Source organism: Schistocerca cancellata, chromosome 3 (assembly GCF_023864275.1).
Source record: "Schistocerca cancellata isolate TAMUIC-IGC-003103 chromosome 3, iqSchCanc2.1, whole genome shotgun sequence".
Taxonomy (NCBI): domain Eukaryota; kingdom Metazoa; phylum Arthropoda; class Insecta; order Orthoptera; family Acrididae; genus Schistocerca; species Schistocerca cancellata.
Genome location: NC_064628.1, coordinates 6,744,710 through 6,752,213, shown reverse-complemented (window position 1 = coordinate 6,752,213; position 7,504 = coordinate 6,744,710). Strand labels below are relative to the sequence as shown.

General features: G+C 44.1%; 1 non-coding gene across 1 annotated transcript; it reads left to right on the top strand.

Moving 5' to 3' along the window:
• The first annotated feature begins 6,260 nt into the window (after positions 1 to 6,260).
• Positions 6,261 to 6,335, top strand: Trnak-uuu (transfer RNA lysine (anticodon UUU)). The gene has a single exon. It is a non-coding gene; the product is annotated as a tRNA-Lys (tRNA).
• The last annotated feature ends 1,169 nt before the right edge of the window (positions 6,336 to 7,504 follow it).

Genomic DNA, 7,504 nt, shown 5'->3' with positions numbered 1-7,504 from the left:
CACGCGGAAAAAATGAACACCTATATCTTTCCGCACGAGCTCTGATTTCCCTTATTTTATGGTGGTGATCGTTGCTCCATATGTACGTCGGTGTCAACAAAATATTTTCGCATTCGGAGGAGAAAATTGGTGATTGGAATTTCGTGACAAGATTCCGTCGCAACGAAAAACGCCTTTCTTTTAATGATTTCCAGCCCAAATCCTGTATCATGTCTGTGACACTCTGTCCCATATTTCGCAATAATACAAAACGTGCTGCCCTTCTTTGAACTTTTTCGATGTACTCCGTCAGTCCTATCTGGTAAGGATCCCACACCGTGCAGCAGTATTCTAAAAGAGGACGGACAAGCGTAGTGTAGGCAGTCTCCTTAGTAGGTCTGTTACATTTTCTAAGTGTCCTGCCAATAAAATGCAGTCTTTGGTTAGCATTCCCCACAACATTTTCTATGTGTTCCTTCCAATTTAAGTTGTTCGTAATTGTAGTACCTAGGTATTTAGTTGAATATACGGCTTTTAGATTAAACTGATTTATCGTGTAACCGAAGTTTATCGAGTTCCTTTTAGCACTCATGTGGATGACTTCACACTTTTCGTTATTTAGGGTCAACTGCCAATTTTCGTACCATTCAGATATCTTTTCTAATCAGTTTTGCAGTTTGTTTTGATCTTCTGATGATTTTATTAGTCGACAAACGACAGCGTCACCTACATACAACTGAAAACGGCTGCTCAGATTTTCTCCAAAATCTTTTATATAGATAAGGAACAGCAAAGGGCCTATAACACTACCTTGGGGAACGCCAGAAATCACTTCTGTTTTACTCGATGACTTTCCGTCAATTACTACGAACTGTAACCTCTCTGACAGGAAATCACAAATCGAGTCACGTAACTGAGACGATATTCTATAAGCATGCAATTTCACTACGAGCAGCTTGTGTGGTACAGTGTCAAAAGCCTTCCGGAAATCCAGAAACACGGAATCGATCTGAAATCCCTTGTCAATAGCACTCAACACTTCTCGTGAATAAAGAGCTAGTTGTGTTTCGCAGGAACGATGTTTTCTAAACCCTTGTTGACTGTGTGTCAATAGACCGTTTACTTCGAGGTAATTCATAATATTCGACACACAATGTATGTTCTAAAATCCTGCTGCATATCGACGTTAACGATATGGGCCTGTAATTTAGTGGATTACTCCTACTACCTTTCTTGAATATTGGTGTGACCTGTGCAACTTTCTAGTCTTTGGGTTCGGATCTTTCGTCGAGCGAACGGTTGTATATGGTTAAGTATGGAGCTAATGCATCAGCATATTCCGGAAGGGACCTAATTCGCATACAGTCTGGGCCAGAAGACTTGCTTTTATTAAGTGATTTAAGTTGCTTCACTACTCCGAGGATATTTACTGCCACGTTACTCATGTTGACAGTTGTTCTCGATCCGAATTCTGGAATATTTACTTCGTCATCTTTTGTGAAGGCATTTCGGAAGGCTGTGTTTAGTAACTCTGCTTTGGTAGCACTGTCTTCGATAGTATCTCTATTGCTATCGCGCAGAGAAGGCATTGATTGCTTCTTGCCGCTAACATATTTCACATACGACCTGCCAGGTTTCGAGACAAAGTTTCGTTGTGGAAACTGTTATAGGAGAGTAAACCCGGAGAACGTGTCAGGCTGTTGAGCCACAGGTGCACTACTGGTTTCGTGATTTATACTGTAGCGCCTAACAACGTGTTAACAGCGAGGTTGTTTAGGGACGCGGTGCTTCGTTAGGTGATGACAAGCTCCGGGGAACCAGTTGTCCTTGAGCTTGTTTGAGGACCATTACGACAGTCGGCTCGACTGATTCAGGGAAACACTCGCGACCGTGTCTCCAGCGTACAAGCCCGACGGTTACGAGATCGCGGAATGATTACTCCATCAGCTCGCCCGATTACAGCTTCGATTGCTCGAAGCTTAGGAGCTACCAGAGCATTTTTGTACACAACTGTTGTGGAAAGGAACTGAACAGCTTTAATATAAATGTTGAAACGTCCCCTTAGAAAGATTAATGAACTACTGCGCTGATAAACCTCTTACGTTATTTGATTTTCAAACAGCTGAGCAGAACTGAACGTACTCAGACATTTCTCTCTTTACTTATTCTGATCAACACTACGCTGACACACAATATTTTTAGCACAACGCAATCTGACTTTCAATAATCCCTACAAAATAATGGCTCTGACTAACAATAACCTATACCTTTCATGAATCACTTACCTCACAAAAATCTTCGTTACTCGAACTACTGCAATACAGCGAGCGCCAATACTGCCAGCTGATTAAAAGATTCTAACTACTGAAGGCACTAACTATTGATAGGCATACTTAGCAAATGGAAGATTTTGATAGAGAACAAGCAATTTATTTACCTTAATAGTGTTCAAAAGTCATAATATATATATCAGTTCATGACATCCAGTCTTACAAATTTACTGTCTCTGATGGACACACGTCCAGATCATACGCTCTCAAAACTCCGCCATCTCTCTCCCCACATCCACCACTGCTGGCGGCTCACCTCCAACTGCGCAACGCTACGCGCTGTTCACATCCAACTGCCCAACAATAGAATATTCCAACAATGCCAACCATCCACAGACTCTACACAGCACAGCCAGTGATTTTAATATAGAGCGCTACATGGCGTTACCAACATAAAAACCTAAACAGCCTACTTACACTGTCTCCGCTTTGAGGCGGATTCTGTAAGTGTTCTGAGTAATTGAATTATTACACTGAAGTCCACAATTAATGTGAATGACCTCACGGTTGTGAATAATGTACTAAATGTTCTTCATCCACATCTACGTACAGAGGATTTTGGGAAATGCCCGTTACAAATTTGTAGGACTCGTGGGGAGGAGAGAGTACATAATATTTTGAAGAGGAACTCATGTCTGGAAACGTACAGTTTCTGTTCTATAACGGTTTCAGTTCAGATGTTTATCTCATCCACTTCTGTTTGACGAATTGAATTAGGCGAAACGCAGTACAATTATTAGGTAGGAATTCGAAAGGAAACATAACGAAACAACCATTTATCATTTAAGCACGTTCGTTTGTGTTAACACTTAAACATTTTCAGTCTGGAACCGCGCGACCGCTACGGTCGCAGGTTCGAATCCTGCCTCGGCCGTGGATGTGTGTGACGACCTTAGGTTAGTTAGGTTTAAGTAGTTCTAAGTTCTAGGCAACTGATGACCTCAGATGTTAAGTCCCATAGTGCTCAGAGCCATTTGAACCATTTGAACATAAACATTAAGTGTTTACATTATTCCAAAACAAAAAACAACCCAGCGTACTGTAAGTAGAGACCGATGCATTACAGCAGCGACCACCAACGTTGTTACAGAAGGTGTACCTACGAAGCCTGTTCTGGTACACAATCTCCATCAAAAGAAATGGTTCAAATGGCTCTGAGCACTATGGGACTTAACTTCTGTGATCATCAGTCGCCTAGAACTTAGAACTATTTAAACCTAACTAACCTAAGGACATCACACACATCCATGCCCGAGGCAGGATTCGAACCTGCGACCATAGCGGTCGCGCGGTTCCGGACTGCGCGCCTAGAACCACTAGACCACCGCGGCCGGCCACAATCTCCATCCCCCGTGGTGTCTCTTCAGTTTCTGGTGCAGCGGCCACAACTCTTGTCAGCAGGGCCTGCTCTGTCTCTACAGGAGTCTCGTAAATTAACCTTTGCATACGACACCACAAGAAGAAATCCACAAGAGTCAAATACGACGCTGCGGTCACGCAATTTGACGGCCCCTGCCTATACATCTTTCATCGTCTGCTCAGATGTCACTTGAGAAATGAGGACGGACATTCAGCGGCATAGCTTCCGGGAACGGGTCCAGTACGTTTTGTACAAAGATTAAGTACGCACGATCAGTTAGCTTGAGTGGAACGAGATATGACCCAATCACATGACCGTCCAGAATACCTGCCCACACGTTAAGATCAAACCGGTGTTGAAATTCCTGAATGTGAGTGACACGAAGGTTTTGGTCAGCCCATACATAGCTGTTTCGCGAATTTAGAACAAAGTCCGTAGTCAACTTATATTTATCTGTGAAGAGAGTGCAGGAACATATACAATGGGCAACACGTAGTGGAAAGGCGGCTGGACCCATAGCGTGTACCCTCTTGTAGGGGTACGGACGTAATTGTTGCCCCCCCCCCCCCCCCCAGAGCGTCCCAGACGACACTGTAACACCCACTACACGCCCAGATGTTCGGGTAATCGTTGACGGGTTCTCCTTCAACGCGGTGCAGTATATCTTTTTGAAACTCGAGCGTGCTGCTAAGTCACGGTGAAAACACCTGTTTTCCGGAGCTGCGGCGTAATTTCGACAGAAAGTTTGTGCGATAGCGTGCGCCTAGCGGAAAACGTTCGCGATACAGCCGAGTAGCAACTCTACCGTTATCTCGAACTGTACCATACACAAGGAGCATGTCTGTGCGTTCCGAAAACGTGTACTGAACCATGTTTACTGTATCGGAGCCGCACAGTCATTGAACAGGTCTCGCAGAAAGACAGACGTTAAGTGACATCAGCTGACAGTCTGACGTAGTACACGTTGTAACGTTCCCGCAAAAATGAAGGAAAGAAAAGTCTATGATAATAAAAATGTGCAAAAATGTTAAGTCCCCACAAAATTAACGTTATGCTAAACCTGATAAAATTTATAAGGCCAGCTGCGCTAACCTTAGGCCCTGTGCAATAACCAGCGTGATAAATTGATTCTTGGAGGAAAAGCAAAGGAAATTTTGCTTCAATAAGATGTTTGTTTTGCTAAAATGCTTGGTTTGAAAACAAAATTATTATTGGGGCGATTCTTGAACAAATTAATTACAGTTAATATCCATTACCATACATTATTAGCTGAGCGCAAAGCTGCTTCATTACCTTATTTAACAATATACCTCGTCCTGAATCCCGACCATAGAGCCATGTCGGCGCCCGCCGACTCCTCACACAACAGCTAACTCGCAACTGAACTGAACTCTCGCGACTCGCTACGTACCACTACTGCATCTACCGACTCGCTACATGCAACTACTGCCTCTCAACAGAACTGAACTACATGCTCTCTGGTCAGAGATTCTGTGGCTCGCCATCGCTGCCTATGAAACGTACGCGTTTCAACGTCATCCTGTATACCCCATCGCACACCAGGACAAGCAGCTCTGAGACTTCTCTCTTTCCCTCAGCAGACACGTTTGAAGTCAAACCATCGTAGAATTGAAAAGGTACGTTTCCGGAGATGGGTTCCCGTTTAAAATATTGTGTACTCATTCCCCTCTACGACTCGTAGGAGGCTGTAACGTGAATTTCCGAACACCCTGTTCATTCTGGAAGGCACTTTACAGTGTATGGCGGAGGGTACATCCTAACAGTACTATCGATTGTATATCGGACTCCATTTGCATATTGAATTAGGGGTAAAATGACTGTGTGCCTCTGCACGTGCCCTATTCTCTGTGGTCTTATTCTATGCGAGCTGTACGGCTGTGGCAGCAGAATCTCCACACAGTCTTCTTCGTGTAATACATATTCGCTAAATTTACCCAACAGGAATTCTTAAGAAATAAGTCATCTTTTTTGCGAGAACTACTTCGTTTTTCTTCCAACGATTCACACTTAAAATGTTCTCTGATAATTTCAGTTATTCTTCGTACGAGATATACCAATATGTTACGGTCCTAGCAGAGCGTCACTTAATTTCTGTTGTCATGCCTGCTCGATCAGGACTCCCAAGTATTAGAACAGCTCTGTAGAATTGGCCAACAAGTATCTTGCATACGAATTCCTTTACAGATATATATGACGGTAGTATCTGTTCCCGAAAGAACAGTAACCGTGGATGACCATGCAGCTTTGCTAGAAATGAAATGGTAATTAAATGGACACCCTAGCTGCAAACAGGCGTTGATCTACTTCATTGGGGACATGTTGAAAATGTGTGCCCCGACCGGAATCCCCTGCTTACATGGCAGACGCTCTATCCATCTGAGCCACCGCGGGCACAGAGGATAGTGCGTCTGCAGGGACTTATCCCTTGCACGCTCCCCGTGAGATCCACATTCCCAACTGTCCACACCACTACATTCGTAGTGCGCCTAATAGATGTTGGACATGTTGGGAATGTGGATCTCACGCGGAGCGTGCAAGGGATAAGTCCCTGCAGACGCACTATCCTCTGTGCCCGCGGTGGCTCAGATGGATAGAGCGTCTGCCATTTAAGCAGGAGATCCCGGGTTCGAGTCCCGGTCGGGGCACACATTTTCAACATGTTCCCAATCAAGTAGATCAACGCCTGTTTGCAGCTAGGGTGTCCATTTAATTATCATTCCTTTACAGATACATTGCATTTTTTAGAACCCTTCAACAAAGTGAAGTCCACCATTCGTCTTCCGCAATACTGATTGTACATGCTCGTCCCGTTTCATATCGCTTCTTAGTGAACGTAAACGACACTCGAGGATTACTCCTTAGGCCTGTTCCCACTGCCGCCTAGAAAGCAGTACGAGGCGCGATTTATGACCGCGGTGCATGTAATCACCTTGTCCACAATGCGTCCAGCCGCCATTGCCAGTAGATGGATGTTGCTGACGTTGCTGCTTCTTTATTCCAGCAGCTCCTCATTTTCCCTTATGAGGCCGCGTGGACCCGTTACAGCCCTTTTTTTATCATTCGGCTCCGCAAGCTTTTTTTTTAAAGTCTTATGGGACTAAACTGCTAAGGTCATCAGTCCCTAAGCTTACACACTACTTAACCTAAATTATCCTAAGGACAAACACACAGACCCGTGCCCGAAACTCCGCCAGGACCATACGGAGGCTTCTTACGTTGGTGATACCACTGAATACTCGTACGATGTGACACGTTCGGGTACTGGCAACTAGTGGTGCAACCGGATACTGTCGGATTATTTCTGTTATAGACATTTTCCTCCTTTTGTCCACATTCGGACAGGGCTGCCATTCATTACAACAACAAAGCGAGGCCGCTACGTTCGGACCACGGATTTACTTCAAACTTTGTATGTTTCTGGTACTACGAACTATTTGAAAAAGTTAACGCAGAACAGGGAATCAGCGATCACAAACCGGTTACGGCATCGATGATTTCAGCCGTAAATAGAAATATTAAAAAGGGTAGGAAGATTTTTCTGTTTAGAAAAAGTGACAAAAAGCAGATTTCACCGTACCTGTTGGCTCAATACGAAAGTTTTGTCTCAAGTACAGATACTGTTGAGGATCAGTGGACAAAGTTCAAAACCATCGTACATTATGCGTTAGATGAGTATGTGCCAAGCAAGATTGTAAGAGATGGAAAAGAGCCACCGTGGTACAACAACCGAGTTAGAAAACTGTTGCGGAAGCAAAGGAAACTTCACAGCAAACATAAACATAGCCAAAGCCTTGCAGACAAACAAAAATTACGC